Source organism: Macaca nemestrina, chromosome 16 (genome assembly GCF_043159975.1).
Source record: "Macaca nemestrina isolate mMacNem1 chromosome 16, mMacNem.hap1, whole genome shotgun sequence".
Lineage (NCBI taxonomy): Eukaryota > Metazoa > Chordata > Mammalia > Primates > Cercopithecidae > Macaca > Macaca nemestrina.
Window position 1 is genome coordinate 98,994,643 of NC_092140.1, and position 20,022 is coordinate 99,014,664.

Here is a 20,022-nt window from a genome sequence, read left to right on the forward strand (position 1 = left end):
ATTCCAGAGGGGTCCTGCCCTGTGCCTGGAGGAAAAGAATGAAGACACAGAGATGCCTTGAATCATCTGAATCAACAGGCCTTGCTAAGTTCCCCCCAGTTTATTGACATTAGATTAGACCTTTTGTCCTCCAACTATACCTCTGTGGTCCTCCAACTATACCTCTGTGTTCCTGAAGATACACATTTTCCCGTTTTTTTGTTTGTTTTTTGATCTTCATTTCTGAAGATTCCCATGTCATGTAAAATTTATATTAAACAAATGTGTATGCTTTTCTTTTGTTAATCTGTCTTTTGTTGTAGGGATCTCAGTCATGAGCTTTGTCCTGGGTGAGGAAAAGATACTAGAGTACATTTACATTTTACAACGAACACTGCTGAGCGGGCCCAGGTCATCAGGTGCAGTTCACATCACACAGTCATTTGTGACCCAGAGTCAGATGCCCAGTCTGTATCTGGGCCCTCTAAGTCCAGGAACTGCTTTTCGGATGAAAAACAGTTGTCAGTAGAAGAGGTCACAGCTTTACTCAGGTTGCATTGGGTCTTACCAGGGTCCCCATCTAGCAGCTCTGTCTGCCACAGCTTCTTCCACTCCACTGGGTCTGCTGTCAGACTGCTTGTGCTGCAGCCTGGACTTGTCAGAACCTCTTTCCACTCTGTGCCCACTCAAAACTGTCAGCCTTATCAGGTGAATAATCCAGTAATGAGGTTAGAGGAACACACCAAAGTATGATTCATGTTGTCTTTAAAATCCAAAGAAACCCACTAAGCATTGTGCCTCCTACATAACCAGTGGGGCAAGAGGTAAGCATGCTCTCTCCCTTTTCCTTTTAATGTTTGTTTTTTTTTCTTTCTGAGTCCGGGATCTCTCTCTGTCACCCAGGCTGGAGTACAGTGGCACAATCACAGCTCGCTGCAGCCTTGACCCCCAGGCTCAAGCAAGCCTCTCACCTCAGACTCCTGAGGAGTAGCTGGGACTATAGGTGCCTGCCACTGTGCCTGGATTATTTTTTTTTCCCATAGAGATGGAGTCTCGCTATGTTGCCTAGGCTGGTCTCAAACTCCTGGGCTCAAGCGATCCTCCTACCTCGGGCTCCCAAAATGCTGGTATTACAGGCATGAACCACTGTGCCTGGCCGATCTTCCTTCAGAAGGAGATATTCCAACAAACCACTGGACCCTCAGGAACTTCATCAGTATATCAGGACCCTGGACTTCCCAGGGAATTATTTCCCAGCTTGTTGGCAAGCATGTGTTTTACCAGAGAATCTAAGCTCCTTTCTGCTCACTAGATCCAATTAGCATAATATCATCCAGGTAATGAACCCATGTGACTTTCTGTAGAACAGCAAGACAAACAAGATTCCTCCAGATTATATTACGACAGCAGGAGTTGACTTAGCCCTGAGGCAGGACAGTTAAGATATATTGCTTTCCTTGACACATGAAGGCAAAGTACTTTTAGTTATTTTTGCTGATATAGAAGGGGAGTAGTGAAAGAATTTTCTAGGTCATTAGCTGTAAATGAGGTGCTGGAAAGTGTTGCCTTTGGAGCAGCCAACCCGCAGCAACCCTGCTGAGAGAAGGCAGGGTGGTAAATATGTCAACCTCACTTGGCTCCTGTATTAGGGTTCTCCAGAGAGACAGAACCAATATATAAATAATATATCTATATCTACATATATATGTATTAAATAGATACATGAGAGGAGATTTGCTAAAAGAATCAGCCCACTTGATTTATGGAGGCTTAGAGGTCCCACAACAGGCCATGTGCAAGCTGGACACCCTGGAATTCCAGTAGTGTGGCTCAGTCCAAGTCCAAAAGGCTCGGAATCAGGGAAGTAGATAGTGTAACTCCCAGTCCGAGGTTGTAAACCTGAGAACCTGAATGGCCATTGGTGTACATCCTGGAGTCCAAAGACCAGAGTGCCTGGGTTTCTGATGCCCAAGGCAGGAAAAGAAGAGTATATCCCAGCTTCCAGAGAAAGACCGATGCAGCTTTTCTGCTTGTGGTCTATCTGAGACCTCAGCTGACTGGATGGTGCCCACCTGCATTACTGAGGCTGGTCTTGTCCACTGAATCTACTCAGACTCACATGCTCATCTCTTCTGGAAACACCCTTACAATTCCTTTATTACTATTTTTTTTCTTTTTGAGACTGAGTCTCCCTCTGTCACCCAGGCTGGAGTACAGTGGCACGATCTTGGCTCACTACAACTTCTGCCTCCTGTGTTCAAGTGATTCTCCTGCCTCAGCCTCCCGAGTAGGTTGGGATTACAGGTGTGCACCACCACGCCAGCTATTTTTTTTTTTTTTGTATTTTTAGTAGAGATGGTGTTTTGCCATGTTGGCCAGGCTGGTCTCAAACTCCTGAACTCAGTGATCCGCCCGCCTCGGCTTCCCAAAGTGCTGGGATTACAGGTGTGAGCCGCTGCATCTGTCCTCTAGGTACTCCTTAATCCAGTCAAGTCGATATTTTTAAAAAGTTTTTTTTTTTTTTTTTTTTTTTGAGACAGGGTCTCTCTCTGTCACCCAGGCTGGAGTGCAGCAGGCCCAAGAGATTCTCCCTAGCCTCCCAAGCTGCTGGGACTACAGGCATGTAACACCACATCTAGCTAATTTTTTTGTATTTTTTGTTGAGACAGGGTTTTACCATGTTGCCCAGTCTGGTCTTGAACTCCTGGGCTCAAGTGATCTACCCGTCCTGGCCTCCCATAGTGCTGAGATTACCAGGTGTGAGCCATCATGCCCAGCCTTTAAGACATTTTTTAAAAACCTAATGTTGTGAAAGACCAATTTGAGCCAATAGAATACATTACTTCAGAGAATGGGAGACGTATAATGCAAGAAATAGAACTAAAAAAAAAAGACCTTCCTAAGCTAAGCCCCAGAAGACATGCGATTTATCTTCTGAAAAAAAAAAAAAAAAACAGAAACAGATGGCTATGAAAAAAGAACACTCAAAAAGTATGAAAAAATTCTCAAAAATTAAAATCATGATTGCCAAAGTGAAAACTTAAAATAGAAGGACTGAATGAAGTAGAAGATTGTATAGTGATGTAAAAGATATGGACAAAGAGATATTCCAAAATATGGAGCCATAATGAGGGAAAGTGAAAAAACAGAACTCACTATCAATCTAATAGAAGTTCCAGGAGGAGAGAATGGTGAATGAAGAGAAAGCACTTAGAGAAATGAAAGATAATTTCCTTGAACTGAAGAAGAATTCAAGTGCTTATATTGAAAAAGACAATAGTACCAAAGACAATGAATGAAAAAAAGAGGATCACACTTAAACATATTATGGTGAGATTTCAGAATGTCGAGTTTGAAAAAGAAAACCCTAAAGTTTTGCAGAGAAGAAATAAAAGTGTCTTAGGTGGAAATGAAGAACAAATTGGCATCAGATATATCTAAAGTAACATGGCTAAAACACAATGAAACAGTGACCCCAAATTTATAAGGAAAACTGATTTCAACCTAGAAACTGACATCCAGTCAAACAGGCAGCTGTGAGAATAAAACAAAAGGCACTCACAAAGTTTATCTCTACATATACCTTTTCTGAAAAAATTAATTGAGGATATACTCCTTCCAATCGGAACAGGAATCCAAGAAGGAGACATGGAGCCCAAGAACAAGGGCACTCATCTAGTAAATCATTGAGAAGGAAGCTCAGGTGTCATTTGTGTAACAGGCTTAGAAAGTCGTCAGTTCAAGGCCAGATGCAGTGGCTCACGCCTGTCATCCCAGCAATTCAGGAGGCTGAGGCGGGTGGATCACCTGAATTCAGGAGTTCGAGACCAGCCTGTGCAACATGGCAAACCCTGTCTCTACTAAAACTACAAAAAAATTAGCTGCATGTGGTGGTGGCAGGCGTCTATTCCTAGCTACTTGCAAGGCTGAGGCAGGAGGATCACTTGAACCTAGGAGGCGGAGGTTGAGATCGCACCACTGCACTCTAGCCTGGGCAACAGCACAAGACTCCATCTTAAACAAAGGAAAAAAAAAGGAAAAAAATCATCAGTTCATATTAAAACAGGAAGTCAAGGGGCTGCAAGAATAATACATATTTTTTTGAGACAGGGTCTCGCTCTGTCACCCAGGCTGGAGTGCTGTGTTGCCATCATAGCTCAAGGTAGCCTTGATGTCCTGGGCTCAGGTGATCTTCTTGAGCCCAGTAGCTAGGACTCACCCTCCTGAGTAGCTAGGACTACAGGCAAGTGCCACCATGCCTAGCTAATTTTTTAATTTTAATTTTTGTAGAGATGGGGTCTCACTGTGTTGCCCAGGCTGGTCTCGAACTCCTGGTCTTGAGGCATCTGCCCACCTCGGCCTCCAAAAGTTCCGGGATTACAGAGGTGGGCAGATGGCTTGAGCTCAGGAATTTGACACAAGCCTGAGCAACATGGCGAAACCCCGTCCCTACTAAAAATATGAAAACTAGCTGGGCATAGTGGCACATGCCTGTAGTCCCAGCTACTCAGGAGGCTGAGGTGAGAGGATCACCTGAGCATGGGAGGATGAGGCTGCAGTAAGCCATGATCACATCAGTGTACTCCAGTTGGGTGATAGAGTGAGACTCTGCCTTTAAAAAAAAAAAAAAATGAAGCTAACTAAAATAGGACATGATTTTGAGCTATGTATTGAATTTGGAAAAAATATTCTGTTAAATCATGGCAGATTTAATAACATAGAATATGTTCCCTTTTCTATGGGTTTAGTCATATTACACATTTCTGCAGTGCACCTACGTACAAAACACAAAAGAATCATAGTTAACAGAATGAAGAGGTAAGGGCAGTGGCAGAACTGAATAGAAATCAGGGAAGGGGAAGCGAGGTGGGAAGCCCTGTAGATGCCACATGTCCTTATCTTACAGAGTGGCTCTCAGGAGGGCTGAAAAGGGAGTGTGGTTACCCCTGGGGAGTGGGAGTGGAGCAGGAGCTGGGGGAGAGGAGGAAGGCGAGCTCTACTGCAGCCCCTGGCTTCTACAGGCACCTGGCTTTGGTCTCTAGCGTCAGGCAGAGCAGGCTTTACTAGAGAAGCCAGATTCTCGACTACCACTGCCTGTTTGAGACCCATGGCCCTTGGTCCTAGTTTCTGCCTCACTCAGCTCTCTCTGTTTCTGGTCCATGTAAGTAATTGTCTTGTTTCTGAACCATGCTATAGCTTTTTTGGTTTTCTCTTTGTGTATTAGTTTGACATTGTTAAATGTGTGCAGCAGATGGCATGCATCTTACAGGGCCATCTTGACTGGAAAGCCATTATACTGCTCTTATAATTTAAAAAATGAGATCCTAAAATACAAAAAGGGCATTCCTTTCTACTGGTAGGATCTGTCCTGCCACATACTGATACTGTTTAGTTATTATTTTCTGTACATCTGCAAAACCAGAGTGTATCTTTCAAATCAATGTAGGATCTCTTTTCTGAACTCCAACACAGGGGTATTCCATGAGGGAAACTGGGGCACAGAGAAGGAAATCATAGGAGTTCTGGTCACTCACCCTCCCTCCACCTGTGAGTGCCCCTGCAAACCCTCAAGCCTTGCTTCAGGGAAGAGCACATTCAAATACCACGGTGGTCAGAGATGTCAATGTATAATCCCCACATGCTATATGTTTACACCATCTCCTGTATTTTGACAAGCATCCCCTTCAGCATATTTGTCCTTTCAGGTCTCTTTAAGTCACTCCTGCTCCCGTTTCCTTCCATTCAATCCCTAATGGAGGTGACCATACTCCTGGTCATCGTCCACCTTCTTCTCCTCCTCCCACTCCCTCCTCCTCCGTGCAGAGACCTTTGTATAGCAAGTAATCATTATTTAGTCACCCTCTAGCCATCTCTTTCCCTAGCTGACTCATTCCTTAACAGTGCGTTCTAGGTCTTATTGTTTTGAGCTATTAGTCATCCTGATGGCTTTTCTTTGAAATCCTCCCCAAGTGCCTTCCCTTTCCTTTATGCTGTGGAGGTTGAATGGGATGCACACTCTGCCAAGAATTTCCAGGAGGGCTGAGGACATAATCTAGTTTATGATTCTATAAGACACAATAAGTAAACCATTGACAATTATGCCCTAACAAATAAATAGTCAGTCAGTCTTGGGGCTGCCTTCCTGTATTTGAATATTATTATGTTTCTTGCTCAGAGCCAGTTTGTTATCCACCGGGCTGGGGAATTGAATGCTCCTTTCCTCTCTAATATCCATTCTTTCCTTTGCTTGTGCTAGAACCCCCACTTATTAGCTGGGCACACGCCCACCCAGAATAAAGGCTATTTCCTAGCCTCCCGATTGCTAGATGAGACTATGAGACCAAATTTTGGCCAATGGGATGTTAATGGAAGTGTTGGATGTAATCGCTGATAAATATTTTTGTTTATTTATTTATTTTGGAGACAGAATCTTGCTTTTACTGCTCAAGCTGGAGTGCAGTGGTGCCATCAAAGCTCACTGCAGCCTTGACCTCTCAGAGCCAAGTGATCCTCCCGCCTCAGCCTCCTGAGTAGCTGGGACCACAAGTGTCAGCCACCATGCCCAAATAATTAAAAAAATTTTTGTAGACACAGGGTCTCCCTATGTTGCCCATCGTGGTCTCACAAACTCCCAGGCTCAAGCAATTCTCCTGCCTCGGCCTCCCAAAGTGCTGGGATTATAGGGGTGAGCCACAAAGGCCAGTCTGAGAAGTGTTTTTAAATGGTAAGGTGTAGGTTCATTTTTGCACCTTCCTCCTCCTCACTGCTTGAAAAAGGAGATGAGATGGTAGGAGCCAAGCAGCCTTCCAGGACCAGGAAGCAGACAGAGCAGGAGGGAGGAGCTATGCAACCAAAGGAGCCTGAATCCAGGTGATTGTGCAACCCTGGGCTGCGTACTTTCCAGCTTATTTTATGTGTGAGAGAAACTGATTTCTGTATTTCTGAACTGCTGGGGTTTGTGTGTGTCTGAGTGTGTGGGCATGGGGTGGGATGATTATTTGTTTATTTCATATAACTAAACCTAATTCTAACCGATTCAATGGCCCTTAGAGAGTGTTTCTATTTTTTTGTTTTGTTTTACTTGCATAAGCTGTTACAGATGGAAAATGTCTAACTGGTGGTGCTTTACTTTCCTCTGTGTGTGACTAGCTCAGGTATACCAGATGCTTATTCGATACCAGGTACTTTTTATGTCTTGTCTCATTCAATCTTGACATAAACCTCTGATACTACTATTATTTCCATTTTAAACGAGTGTACACCAACACTCAGAGGTTAAGTAAAATGTTTGAGGTCACAGAGTTGGTAAATAGCAGACCCAGGATTTGCATCTGGATGGCCTGGCTCCAGAGACCCTGTCTGGAGTGCCACACCGTGGAACTCTTTGAAAACTGACTGTATTCCCCAAGAACCTACTGAAAAGGTGTTAGTAATTGCACCGTCTCTTGAGTCCGTGCTATGTGCAGGTACTGCCTTGTACAGAAAGCAAATTCTAGAAAGGCTGCCCAGCCCTGAGTGTCGGGAGAGTGATGTTGATGTCAGTGAAGTGGCGAAGAGCTTGTATCATGCTGCAGCCTTGCCTTGTCCCGGGCACCTTTCAGTGCTGTTGGCTTCTGCAGTTCCCTTTTCTCTTCATTGATTTATTTTGAAATGGTGGTTGATAGGGGACTTCTTTTTTTTTTTTGACAGTCTCACTCTCTTGCCCAGGCTGGAGTGCAGTGGTGTGATCTCGGCTCATTGCCTCCTGGGTTCCCTCCCACCTCCAGCTCCTGGGTTCAACCTCCGCCTCCCAGGTTCAAACAACTCTCCTACCTCAGCCTCCCAAGTACCTGGGATTACAGGCATGTGCCACCACGACTGGCTAATTTTTGTATTTTTAGTAGAGATGGGGTTTCACCATGTTGATCAGGTAGGTCTCGAACTCCTACCTCAAGTCATCCACCCGCCTTGGCCTCCCAAAGTGCTGGTATTATAGGTGTGAGCCACCATGCCAGGCCAGATGACTTCCTTTTGAAATTCAGTAATCCTGGACTCTTTTTTTGTACTTTAGTCTAAATATTCTTCCTAAATTGTTTCATATGGGCTTTCCTGTTGTTTTATGTTGAGAATTTTTTGGTATCATAAAAATCTTACTCATCATATATAAATGATACTATTTCTGGAAAGTGGTGACACTGAGGTACATCTTGTCTTATTGACTCACATTCAAACTCATTATAAGACAAAAGAATATGAGGTATAAAAATAAGGTCATTTATCAGCTCCAGGCTAGTACCTGAAAATAATTAGAGATGAGCTAAGCTACAAGTAAAGTCAAATAATTAAAAGATTTTTTAAACTGTTACTTTTATAAACTAACAGACTAAAATTTTTAAAAACAGTATCACAGGCCAGGTGAGGTGGCTCCCACCTATAATCCCAGCACTTTGGGAGGCTGAGGTGGGCACATCTCTTGAGCCCAGGAGTTTGAGACCAATTTGGGCAGCATAGTGAGACCCTGTATTAGTCTGTTTTCATGCTGTTGATAAAGACATACCGGAGACCGGAAATTTACCAAGGAAAGAGGTTTAATGGAGAACCCACAGTTCCGTGTGACTGGGGAAGCCTCACAGTCATGGCCGAAGGCAAGGAGAAGGAAGTCACATCTTATGTGGCAGGCAAAGAGACAGCTTGTGCAGGGAAACTCCCCTTTATAAAACCATCAGATCTCATGGGACTTACTCACTGTCACAAGAACAGCATGGGAAAGACCTGCCCCCATGATTCAATTACCTCCCACAGGGTCCCTCCCACAACACGAGGGAATTCAAGATGAGAGTTGGGTGGGGACACAGCCAAACCATATCAGACTCCCTCTCTACAAAAATAAACAAAAATTAGCTGAGCATGGTGGCACATACTGGTGGTCCCAGCTACTCGGGAGGCTGAGACAGGAGGACTGTTCCAGCCCCAGAGGTTGAGGCTGCAGTGAACCAAGGCTGCACCACTGCATTCTAGCCTGGGCAGTTCTTATTTGTCCTCCCTACTCTTCAGCTATTCTTGAACGGGAGGAGACAGGTTTCCATTTCCATATCAAACAATTATGAAAGCATGGTGAACATCTGATGCAAATTAGGCTACCCTTTCCTGTAAAATTCTGTGATAAATCGGACAAAGGCCATTCTGTAGGTTGCCTCTGTATAATTCTTGAATATCAACCTCACCTTTCTTCTGAGTCTTGCACATAAAAACATGGCTCGGAACCTAGAATGAATGCTACATATTATGATTTTGAACCAGTATTCCAAATTAGATTCTCTGACACTTTTTTTTCTTGTTGATGTGTTATAATAATACAGACAACACCAGTTGCAGGATATAAGAACTGCTTTTCATAGGAAAATTGGTTATCCAAATAATAGGCTATGAACTACTCAACTAGTTCTTGAATATGGAAGCGGTATAGTTTCCTCAGTACCGTGAAGTACTATAAGAAGACATGATTAAGCATAAAAGCAGCTTAAAAAGAAACAAACTGATTTTGATCACACACACACACAAAACTCTATGGCAACAATATGGCATACAAAAGAGAAAAAACATACTACAAATTCATGGAAATATTTAAGATGAAAATTTAGGGAGCTCAACAGAAATAATGTAAAAAGCCCTAGGACAAAAACAGAAGCCTGGGCCGGGTGCGGTGGCTCACGCCTGTAATCCCAGCACTTTGGAAGGCTGTGGCAGGAGGATCATGAGGTCAAGAGATCAAGACCATCCTGGCCAACACGGTGAAACCCCATCTCTATGAAAAATACAAAAATTTAACTGGATGTGGTGGCGGGTGCCTGTAGTCCCAGCTACTCAGGAAGCTGAAGCAGGAGAATCGCTGGAACCCAGGAGGCAGAGTTTGCAGTGAGACAAGATAGCACCACTGCACTCCAGCCTGGTGACAGAGCGAGACTCCATTTCAAAAAAAAAAAAAAGCAAGCCTGGGCAAAGATGACAGATATATAATTCACAAAAAAGGAAGGGCAATTGCTAATATACATAAGAAAGGCTCCTCTTGCAACCAAGCAAAGAAATACAATTTGAAATGCAGCGTGGTTTTAAATAGCTTATATGAGCAAATATTTAAAAATTATACACCGTCTGATAGAAGTGATATTAGTGGACACCCTTCTTTGTTCTTGATCTTGGGGAAGAGCATTGGTCTGTCACCATGAAGTATGTTGCTAGTTGTACATTTTTCATAGATGCTGTTCACATTGAGAAAGCTCCTTTCTATTCCTAAATTCCCTTTTGTTCCCTGTTTCTACAATAATACATAATATTGGCAACAATGTAACAAAACGGACACACTGCACTCTCCAGTGGAAATGTAATTACGTTTGTATACTCTCTCTAGAAGTCATTTTAACAATACATATGAAATATTTTAATGCCATATTTTATGTCAGTGCTTTTATTTGTACATATCTGACTTAAGAAAATCCGATATACAGTTAAAGATTTAATTGCAAAGATATTCATCACAATGCTATTTATGATAATGACAAATTAAAAGTAACATAAGGTCAATATTAGAATGGTTAAGATAATTATGGTCAAACAAAAAAGAATAATATGCAGCCATTCAATTTCTATTTACAGGCTGGGCGCAGTGGCTCATGTCTGTCATCCCAGCACTTTGGGAGGCTGAGGCGGGTAGATCACCTGAGGTCAGGAGTTTGAGATCAGCCTGGCCAACATAGTGAAACTCCGTCTCTACTAAAAATACAAAAATTAGCTGGGCTTGGTGGCGCATGCCTTTAATCCCAACTACTCGGGAGGCTCAGGCAGGAGAATCGCTTGAACCTGGGAGGCGGAGGTTGCAGTGAACCAAGATCATACCACTGCACACCAGCCTGGGTGACAGAGGGAGACTCTGTTTAAAAAAAAAAAAAAAAAAAAGGGCGGGCGCAGTGGCTCACGCCTGTAATCCCAGCACTTTGGGAGGCTGAGGCGGGCGGATCACAAGGTCAGGAGATAGAGACTATCCTGGCTAACACGGTGAAACCCCGTCTCTACTAAAAATACAAAAAAATTAGCTGGGTATAGTGGTGGGCGCCTGTAGTCCCAGCTATTCTGGAGGCTGAGGCAGGAGAATGGTGTCAACCCAGGAGGTGAAGCTTGCAGTGAGCCGAGATCATGCCACTGTACTCCAGCCTGGGTGACAAAGCGAGACTCCGTCTCAGTAATAATAATAATAATAATAATTCTATTTGCAAAGACTTTTTAACGCTATGGGGAAAAAAAGAAAAAAATATAATAAAGATTAAAGATCAGGTCTGGTCTGGTCCATGAACTTGGTTTCAGAGCCAGGTAAGTGAGGTGAAGGGATTCAAGGTGACAGGGTCAGTATCCCGGTCAGGGACATGACATTGGAACCAGACATCTGAGTGAAGACTCACGTTACGGTCACAAGACCAGAACTCTGGGTTTAGTGAGGGAAGGGCTAGAAGAAAATAGGAAAAAAAGAAAGAAAGGTCATTAGTGGGGAAAGGTAGGCCAGAGAGCAGACAAAGACCACATGACCTTAATATGGAAAACAAAACGTTCTTGTGCAGGTCCACCCGTGCCCAGCGCCACTGATAAATCCAGCTCTCCAGTTTTCTATATGCAGAGAAAAAAGACAGGAAGGAAATATGCCAAAATAGTCACAGTGATTTTGTCTGAGTGGTGAATTATGGCTGATTCTTTGTTCTTTTTATATTTTCAAATTTTTATAATAGCACAGAAATATTTTTAAGAATTTCTGACTACAGAAAATTGGTTTTTTAATTCCCTGTGCCAAGTTCAGAAATATACCCTCATGGAACAAGATAACTAAAAGAAGGAAACTACTTCAAGGTATGTCCTTTTAATCTCTAGCCCAATTCCCAATTGCTTTATAAATGGACTTTTCTCCCCAGATCTCCTCAGGGCATTGCAATCACCTATACCAACTTGAGAATTTTCAAAAACATGTTTTTTCAAACTGTTGTCTCAAGTTTGGCAGCTGATGGGTAATTTTTTTTCTTTAATAGCTGCTCTTATATATTCATTCATTCACTGTTTCCATTAGCTGTTGAGGGTACTACAAAGTTGAAGTAAGTCTCTTTACAGATCTTATGTTCAGATTCCTTCTGTGGTATGTTTTCTTTCTCTTTCTTTCTTCCTGCTTTTCCTTCCTTCCTTCCTTCCTTCCTTCCTTCCTTCCTTCCTTCCTTCCTTCCTTCCTTCCTTCCTCCCTCCCTCCCTCCCTCCCTCCCTCCCTCCCTCCCTCTCTCTCTCTCTCTTTCTCTCTTTCTTTCTTTCTTTCTTTCTTTCTTCCTGTTTGTTTGTAGAGAGGGGTCTTGCTATGCTGCCAGGACTGGTTTCGAACTCCTGGGCTCAAGCAATCCACACACCTTGGCCTCCGAAAGTGCTGGGATTATAGGTACGAGCCACCATGCCTGGCCAGGTGGTATGTTTTCTAGGAATAGTGCAAATGAAGTGAGGTAGGAATCTTAAAAGAATGAGAGAATACTATAGAAGCCTGATTTCTGCCTGAAGAGATCAGGCTGACTTGGCAAAGGAGGTGACATTTGAACTTTACCTTAAAGTAAATGGATTCCACCAGGTAGAGAGGGGAGGGTGTCATAACCTTCTTGGGTCAAGAACTACGTGTATCTTGTTCACTACTGATTGCCAAGAAACTAGCGTTGGCCCTGACACCCAGTAGGTGTTGCACAAATATTTATTTAATGAAAGTTTGAGGGCAGGGTAGAGATAAGAGACAGCATAATCAAATTCTCAGGGGCAGAGAAACAAGGTTTATTCATACAAAAGCTAGTTAACTCTTGTGGAAGGATAAGCCGTATGAATAGCAGTACTGGAAATTTAAACTGGACAGCTATATTGAGTCATAGTTGTGTTAGATTAAAAAGTACTCAGTTAATAGATAATCATGATAGTGGTGGCCGGGTGCAGTGGCTCACTCCTGTAATCCCAGCACTTTGGGAGGCTGAGGCAGGTGGATCACCTGAGGTCAGGAGTTTGAGACCATTCTGGCCAACATGCTGAAACCCCATCTCTACTAAAAATACAAAAAAAAAAAAATTAGCCAGGCATGGTGGCACACACCTATAATCCCACCTACTGAGGAAGCTGAGGCATGAGAATTGATTGAACTCGGGAGGCAGAGATTGTAGTGAGCTGAAATCACGCCACTGCACTCCAGCCTGGGTGACAGAGTGAGACTTTGTCTCAAGAAACAAAACAAAACAAAACAAAACCATCTAAAAAAAACAAAAGAAAGAAAGAAAAAAGATAATCATGATGGTGGATGGAAATGTTAATCTGGAATGATTTCAAAATCAGTAGGATAGCTCAAAGGTGAATAAACCAATTACAAATCTATTAAAAGAGAATTAGGGAAATGTGCACAGGGACTAGATATTTAATAATGTGGAAAAAATATTGTTCACTTCAGTGTGATAAAAATATTTTGATTTTCTTTTAGAGAAACATAAGAAAATATTTACAGAGAAAATGATCTGATGTGTAAATTTGCTTCTAAATCATTCTGGGGGTTGTGGGGTATTGGTCTAGATGAAACAAGCATGACCAGGTATTGAAAACTGATAAACCTGGGGGATGACAAAGGAACTTTCTGGGGTGATGGAAATGTTCTGTGTGTTGGGTGGCAGTTAAACAGGTATACAGATTTATCAAAAAATCCATGCGTTTTACTTTTTTTTTTTTTTTGAGACAGTCTCATTTTGTAACTTAGGCTGGAATAAAGTGGCGCAATCTCGGCTTACTGCAGCCTCCACCTCCTGGATTCAAGCAATTCTTCTGCCTCAGCTTCCTGAGTAGCTAGGACTACAGGCTTCTGCCACCACGCCTGGCTAATTGTTGTACTTTTAGTAGAGATGGGGTGTTGCTATGTTGGCCAGTCTGGTCTCGAACTCCTGGCCTCAAGTGATCTGCCCACCTCGGCCTCCCAAAGTGCTGGGATTACAAGCATGAGCCACCATGCCCAACCTTTTTTATTTATTTTATTTTATTATTTTATTATTTTGAGACATAATCTTGCTCTATCACCCGGACTGGAGTGCAGTGGTGTGATCTCAGCTCACTGCAACCTCCGCCTCCTGGGTTCAAGTGATTCTCCTGTCTCAGCCTCCCAAGTAGCAGGGACTACAGGTGCACACCACCACACTGGCTAATTTTTGTGTTTTTAGTAAAGACAGGGTTTCACCATATTGGCCAGGCTGGTCTCAAACTCCTGACCTCAAGTGATCCACCCGCTTCGGCCTCCCAAAGTGCTGGGATTACAGGTGTGAGTCATTGCACCCAGCCTATTTATTTTTTTATTTGCATGCATTTTACTGTATATAAATTTGATGTAGAAAAGCTGGATGATGCATAGATTAGGTTCATTTTACAATTCCAATTTTTTTGTTTGATACTTTCCATAATAAAAGGTTAAAAAAAGGAAAAGAAAAGAGAGAAAAAAGGAAAGAAGCAGAAGGAAGAAGTCTGCTGTAGTACTGGAAGCAGGCAGATTATTGAAATTACAGTGGTGCCATGGAACAAGAGAAGGCAGGTGAAGAGTGACACCTTTCAAGTTAACACAGGTAATGAATCATTTCCAGGGAGAGGGTTCTACCTCCTGGAGCACTAACGCAGAACCCAGTATTGAAGAAAACCGGATGGGTTACTTTGACTCAAGCATTAAAAGGAAAGAGCACAAAAGAATTATTCCATCTTTTTCTGGCCCAGTTTCCATTAAAATGCCCACTTGATATTCTCATCCATAAACTTGCTACTCTATCATCTCTCAAGGTAAAAACGGTGAGAAGAAATTTTTCTTTAATGTGCTTTTGGTTATAGGATTGAGACTTTCTCAGATGACTTAATAATACACCCAGGAGGAAAGGTATTTAGGGCTTTCTAGGGCAGGGTTTAATCCTAAAGCAATCTAGCAATGAGATTAGTGTTCCTGGATGTCTTGTTTCTGTCAAAACCACGTCCAAAGAACAGACCGTATTGCCATTCTCCTTTCTCTAGATTTCTGTTTTTATTTATTTATTTATTTTATTATTTTGAGATGTAGTCTCATTCTGTTGCCCAGGCTGGAGTGCAGTGGCGCAATCTCAGCTCACTGCAACCTCCGCCTCCCAGGTTCAAGTGATTCTCTGCCTCGGCCTCCCAAGGATCTGGGATTACAGGCGTGCACCACCACGCCCAGCTAATTTTTGTATTTTTAGTAGAGATGGGGTTTCACTATATTGACCAGGCTGGTCTCGAACTCCTGACCTTGTGATCCACGCTCCTTGGCCTCCCAAAGTGCTGGGATTACAGGCCAGGCGTGAACCACTGTGCCCAGCCCTGGCTTTTTTTTTTTTTTTTTTTTTTGTATTTTTAGTAGAAATGGGGTTTTGCCATGTTGACCAGTCTAGTCTCAAACTCCTGACCTCAGGTGATCGTCCCGTCTTGGCCTCCCAAATTGCTGGGATTACAGGTGTGAGCCACCATGCCTGGCCTGATTTTTGTTTTAATTGTTAATATTTAAAGGATAGCAATCTCTCTGGGTATACTTCTCTGCCAATTTGATATCATGATAGCTAAAAATCTATGTTGCTTAAAGCAAAAGTTAGGTAGCAGCAATGGTGGGGGGGTTTTCATGACAAGGTTCACTGGTGTTGAGCATGTACAACTGTAAACATGTGATCCTCCTGCTTCAGCCTCTGGAGTAGCTGGGACTCCAGGCACGCCACCACACCTGGCTAATTTTTAAAATTCCTTCTAGAGATGGTGTCTTGCTACATTGCCCAGGCCAGTCTCGAACTCCTGGACTCCAGCGATCCTCCAGCTTTGCCTCCCAAAGCAGTGGGATTACAGGCACGAGCCACCTTGCCTGGCCCCATGCTTCTTTCCTACTCTCCGAATGCTTGTTTGACCAGGATGGGGCCCACTTTCCTCACATAGCCGTATGACTTATGGAGCTGAGTCCTAGCCCCAGCTCCAGGAGCAAGGCTGCTTAATCAAAGGAAATCCTGAACCTGTACCTCAACAGTGAATGGTTCAGAAATTAACTTCTGTCTCTTTCCTCTACTTAAATGGAAACTCCAAGAGGGAGAGGATGTTTATCTGTTTTGCCAAGAACCTAGAACAATGCCTGGCACATAGTCCTTTTTTTCTTTTTCTTTTTTTTTTTTTTTTGAGACGGAGTCTCATTCTGTCGCCCAGGCTGGAGTGCAGTGGCACGATCTCGGCTCACTGGAACCTCCATCTCCCGGGTTCAAGCGATTCTCTTGTCTCAGCCTCCCAAGTAGCTGGGATTACAGGCACCTGCCACCATGCCTGGCTAATTTTTGTATTTTTAGTAGAGGTGAAGTTTTGCCATGTTGGCCAGGCTGGTCTCGAATTCCTGAGCTCAAGTGACCTGCCTGCCGCAGCCTCCCAAAATTCTGGGATTATAGACGCAAGCCATTGCACCTGGCCCTTACGTGGTAACTATTTAATGGATTCATTTTTCATTCCTCCTCAGCAAACATTAATTGAGCATATGTAAGACTGAAAAAGTCTAGTAGGGATGACTAGACATGTAAACAATTGCCTAATAATGCACGCTGGTAAACACCATCATCAAGTCATACATGAGGCTGAAGGAGTCCTGAAGGAGAGGTCAGGACTTTGGCCAAGCTTCCCAGAGCTTCTGACATTGAAGTGCATCTTGGAGGATGAGCAGAGATTTGCCAGGTGAAGAATTAGGGCAAATGTAATCTGACCATGTAACTTGTTCAAACCAGGACACTTGGGCAGGTGGAGGGGGAGGGGGTTAATTAATAATTACACCAGACAATAGGCGTAAACAGAGATTGTTCTGGGCAAACCAGGCCACATGGTCACTCTTGGCAGAAGGAGCAATGTGGGCAGATTTGGAGGATGGTGGAAGCCCTTGGGAAAGGCAAAAGTTCAGCATGTTGAATGAGTGTGGCCTGCGGGAGGAGGGCTGAGCTGGAGTGGTGGGCTAGCCGGAGTGAGAGGGTGCAGTTCTCGCAAAGAGCTTCAACTTGGTCCCCTGGCAATGAGAACCTGTGGAGGTTTGTCCACAGGGCAGCACTGGGACCAGACTTACAGTCACTCTGGCAGGGCATAAAGAACTGGAGGGCACAGACTAGAGGCTAGAGGTGAGGCAGGAGGCTGGAGAGTGGTTTTTTGGGGAATGATGGGCCCCGATCTCAAGCAGCAGGGGGATGGGGCTTCAGAAGGAAATATGTACACCTGAGGGGGAACATTCCTGGGGTGGAACTGACTGGCCTGCAAGCGGGGATGGGAGGGCTGGGAAGGAAAAGAAGAAATGATGATGCTTAAATTCCCAGCCTGGGTGACTGACTGGTGGTGTTGGCTCTCCGTCCCCATCAGTGGTGACAAGTAGAGAATGACCTCAGCTGTTTGGCTGACTCAAAGTTGACAGGGAGTAGATACAGGAAACTTAGTCTTGCAGGGACCAAGGGCCCAGCCAAGTGGCCAATCCAAAAGCTGAGTCACAAAGCCAAAGGGTCAGCACAGATGGAAAAGGAGACAAGGTGGGGGGGGGGGAGCAGGGAAGTCCGTGAGTGAGAAGTGTGGAAGCAGACGGGCAGGGAAGCGGTATCGGAAGCCAGGTGTCATGTTGATTCGCAAGCAGGCTTCGTGCATTTGCGCCCTTTATTCAGAAGGCAGCAGGGGATCCCTAGGCTGATACATGGAAGTATCAATAAGCCGTGGCCCCCAGGGTGGACACGCGGACTGTGGGAGCAGAAGAGTGGATGTGTAAGCAGGTCACAGTCTTGGAAGTGATGGTGCTCTGGGGACTTGGAGGAGGAGGGAAATCGGTGTAAATTAACAAATTGGCATTCTGTTTTGTCCTCAAGTCCCTTGTGAGGGTTTTTTTTTTTTTTTTTAGATTCTTTAGTTTTTGATTGTGATAAAATCACACAATATTTATCATTTTAGCCATTTGTCAACATACAATTCAGCAGCTTTAAATACATCCACAAGATTGTACATCTATCACCATTATTTATACCCCAACTTTTTCATCATCCCCAACAGAAACGCTGTACCCATTAAACAATAACTTCCCCTTATTCCCTCTCTGATAATCTCTACTTTCTATTTTTATGAATTCGACTATTCCAGCTATCTCATATTAATATAAGTGAAATCATACATTAGTCCTTTTGTGTCTGGTTTATTTCACTTAACAAAATGTTCTCCATGTTCATCCATGTCATAGCATATATCACAATTTTATTTTTTTTCTTCTTTTTTTTCAAAAATAGGTCTTGTTATGTTGCCCAGGCTGGCCTCAACCTCCTGACCTCAAGCAGCCTCCTGAGTAGCTAGTACTACAGGCATATGCCATTGCACCCAGTCTTCATTCCTTTTTATGGCTGAGTAATATTCCGTATACATGTGTGTACCACATTTTAAGTTTATCCATTCATGCATCATTGAACACTTGGGTGCTTCCACCTTTGGACTATTATTGTGAATAATGCTACTATGAACATGAGTGTGCAAATATCTGTTGGATTGCCTGCATTCAGTTCTTTTGGATACATACCCAGACATGGAATTGCAGAATCATATGGCAATTTTATGCTTAATTTTCTTAAGAACTGCCATACTGTTTTCTTCACCATTGGCTGCACCATTGTGTATTCCTACCAGCAATTTCTCCACTTGTTGTAGAGAAAAGGGTTACAATTTCTCTGCATTTATCTACATCTTTGCTAATGCTTGTTAGTTTCATATATATATAGCTATCCTAATAGGTCCTTGTGAGTTTATTTGTTTGTTTGTTTTTTTGAGTAAATCTGTCTCCCTTGCACCAAATGTGTTCCTTGATAGAAAAATTGAGCTTCAGGTCTGACGACTGAAGACTTGTCTCTGGACTCATGACCCACTCTGTGCTGTCCTATCTCAGCTGCCCTTTCTCTAAGGCTTTGGGTACATACACCAGCAAAGAAATTTATGTGGGAGTTTTCACTAATTTATGTAAGAGTCTTACAACACTCTTTACACACTATATCTTGGAAAATCTTTAAGTAGGGCACTAGTGATGTTAAGTGGGAGAACCAAGACTAGATTCCTCCAAAGAGACACTTCATTTAGACCATATTTCATCATTTTGTGAGGGGGCTCGTGGCAATGTTATGAATGGACCTCAGGGAGGTGCCAACCTGATTTCCAAAGGCCTGATTATGCCTGTAACACAGTGGATGGCTTAAAGAGCAAAGACAGAGAGCCTCACAATGCCTCCATGTCATCCAGTTCCCATGATATCAATGGCAACTCTATCAAGGTGAAAAGAGAGCAAGAAGCTACTGGGCTGATAACCTTGAAACACTGTTTTTATTATAAAAGTAATACATTTTCAATATGAAATGTTAAACAAAAATGAAGTACACAAAAAAGAAAGGGAAAGCCTCTATAATTCTACTCCCCAGAATTAATCACAATAGTTAAATTTATAATCTTCCAAATATTGGGTATAAAATTATACCTGTTCTCGTAATTACATCTTATCTTGAAATTTGCTGTTTCTTTTTAACTTAATAATAGATTGTGGATGTGTTTTTGAGCCGGACACATATACCCTTAATTTTTTTTTTTTTTTTTTTTTTGAGACAGGGACTTGCTCTGTCACCCCACCTAAAGTGCAGTGGTGTGATCACTGTTCACTGCAGCCTTGACCTTCTGGGCTCAAGTGAACCTCCTTCCTCAGCTTCCCAAGCAGCTGGGACTACAGGCGTGTGCCTCCACGACTGGGTAATTTTAATTTTTCTTAGAGATGGGTGTCTCACTATGTTGCCCAGCTGGTCTGGAACTCCTGGGCTCAAGTGATCCTCCTACCTATGCCTCCCAAAGTGTTGGGATTACAGGTGTGAGGCACCGAGCCTGGCCCTGTCTTAATCTTTTGAAGGCTTAAATAATATTCACTTGTGTGGATGCATTGACATTTATTTAACCGTTCACTATGACAATCAGTGCTTCCAGAGA

General features: G+C 43.2%; 1 protein-coding gene across 1 annotated transcript in view; it reads left to right on the forward strand.

Moving 5' to 3' along the window:
- Positions 1-11,732: 11,732 nt before the first annotated feature.
- Positions 11,733-20,022, forward strand: part of LOC105490214 (ubiquitin specific peptidase 12) — a 124,022-nt gene continuing 115,732 nt past the window's right edge. The window contains exons 1-2 of the mRNA XM_071081511.1: positions 11,733-11,850; positions 14,451-14,603. The gene's annotated coding sequence lies outside the window, so the exon portion shown is untranslated. The remainder of the gene's footprint in view (positions 11,851-14,450; positions 14,604-20,022) is intronic.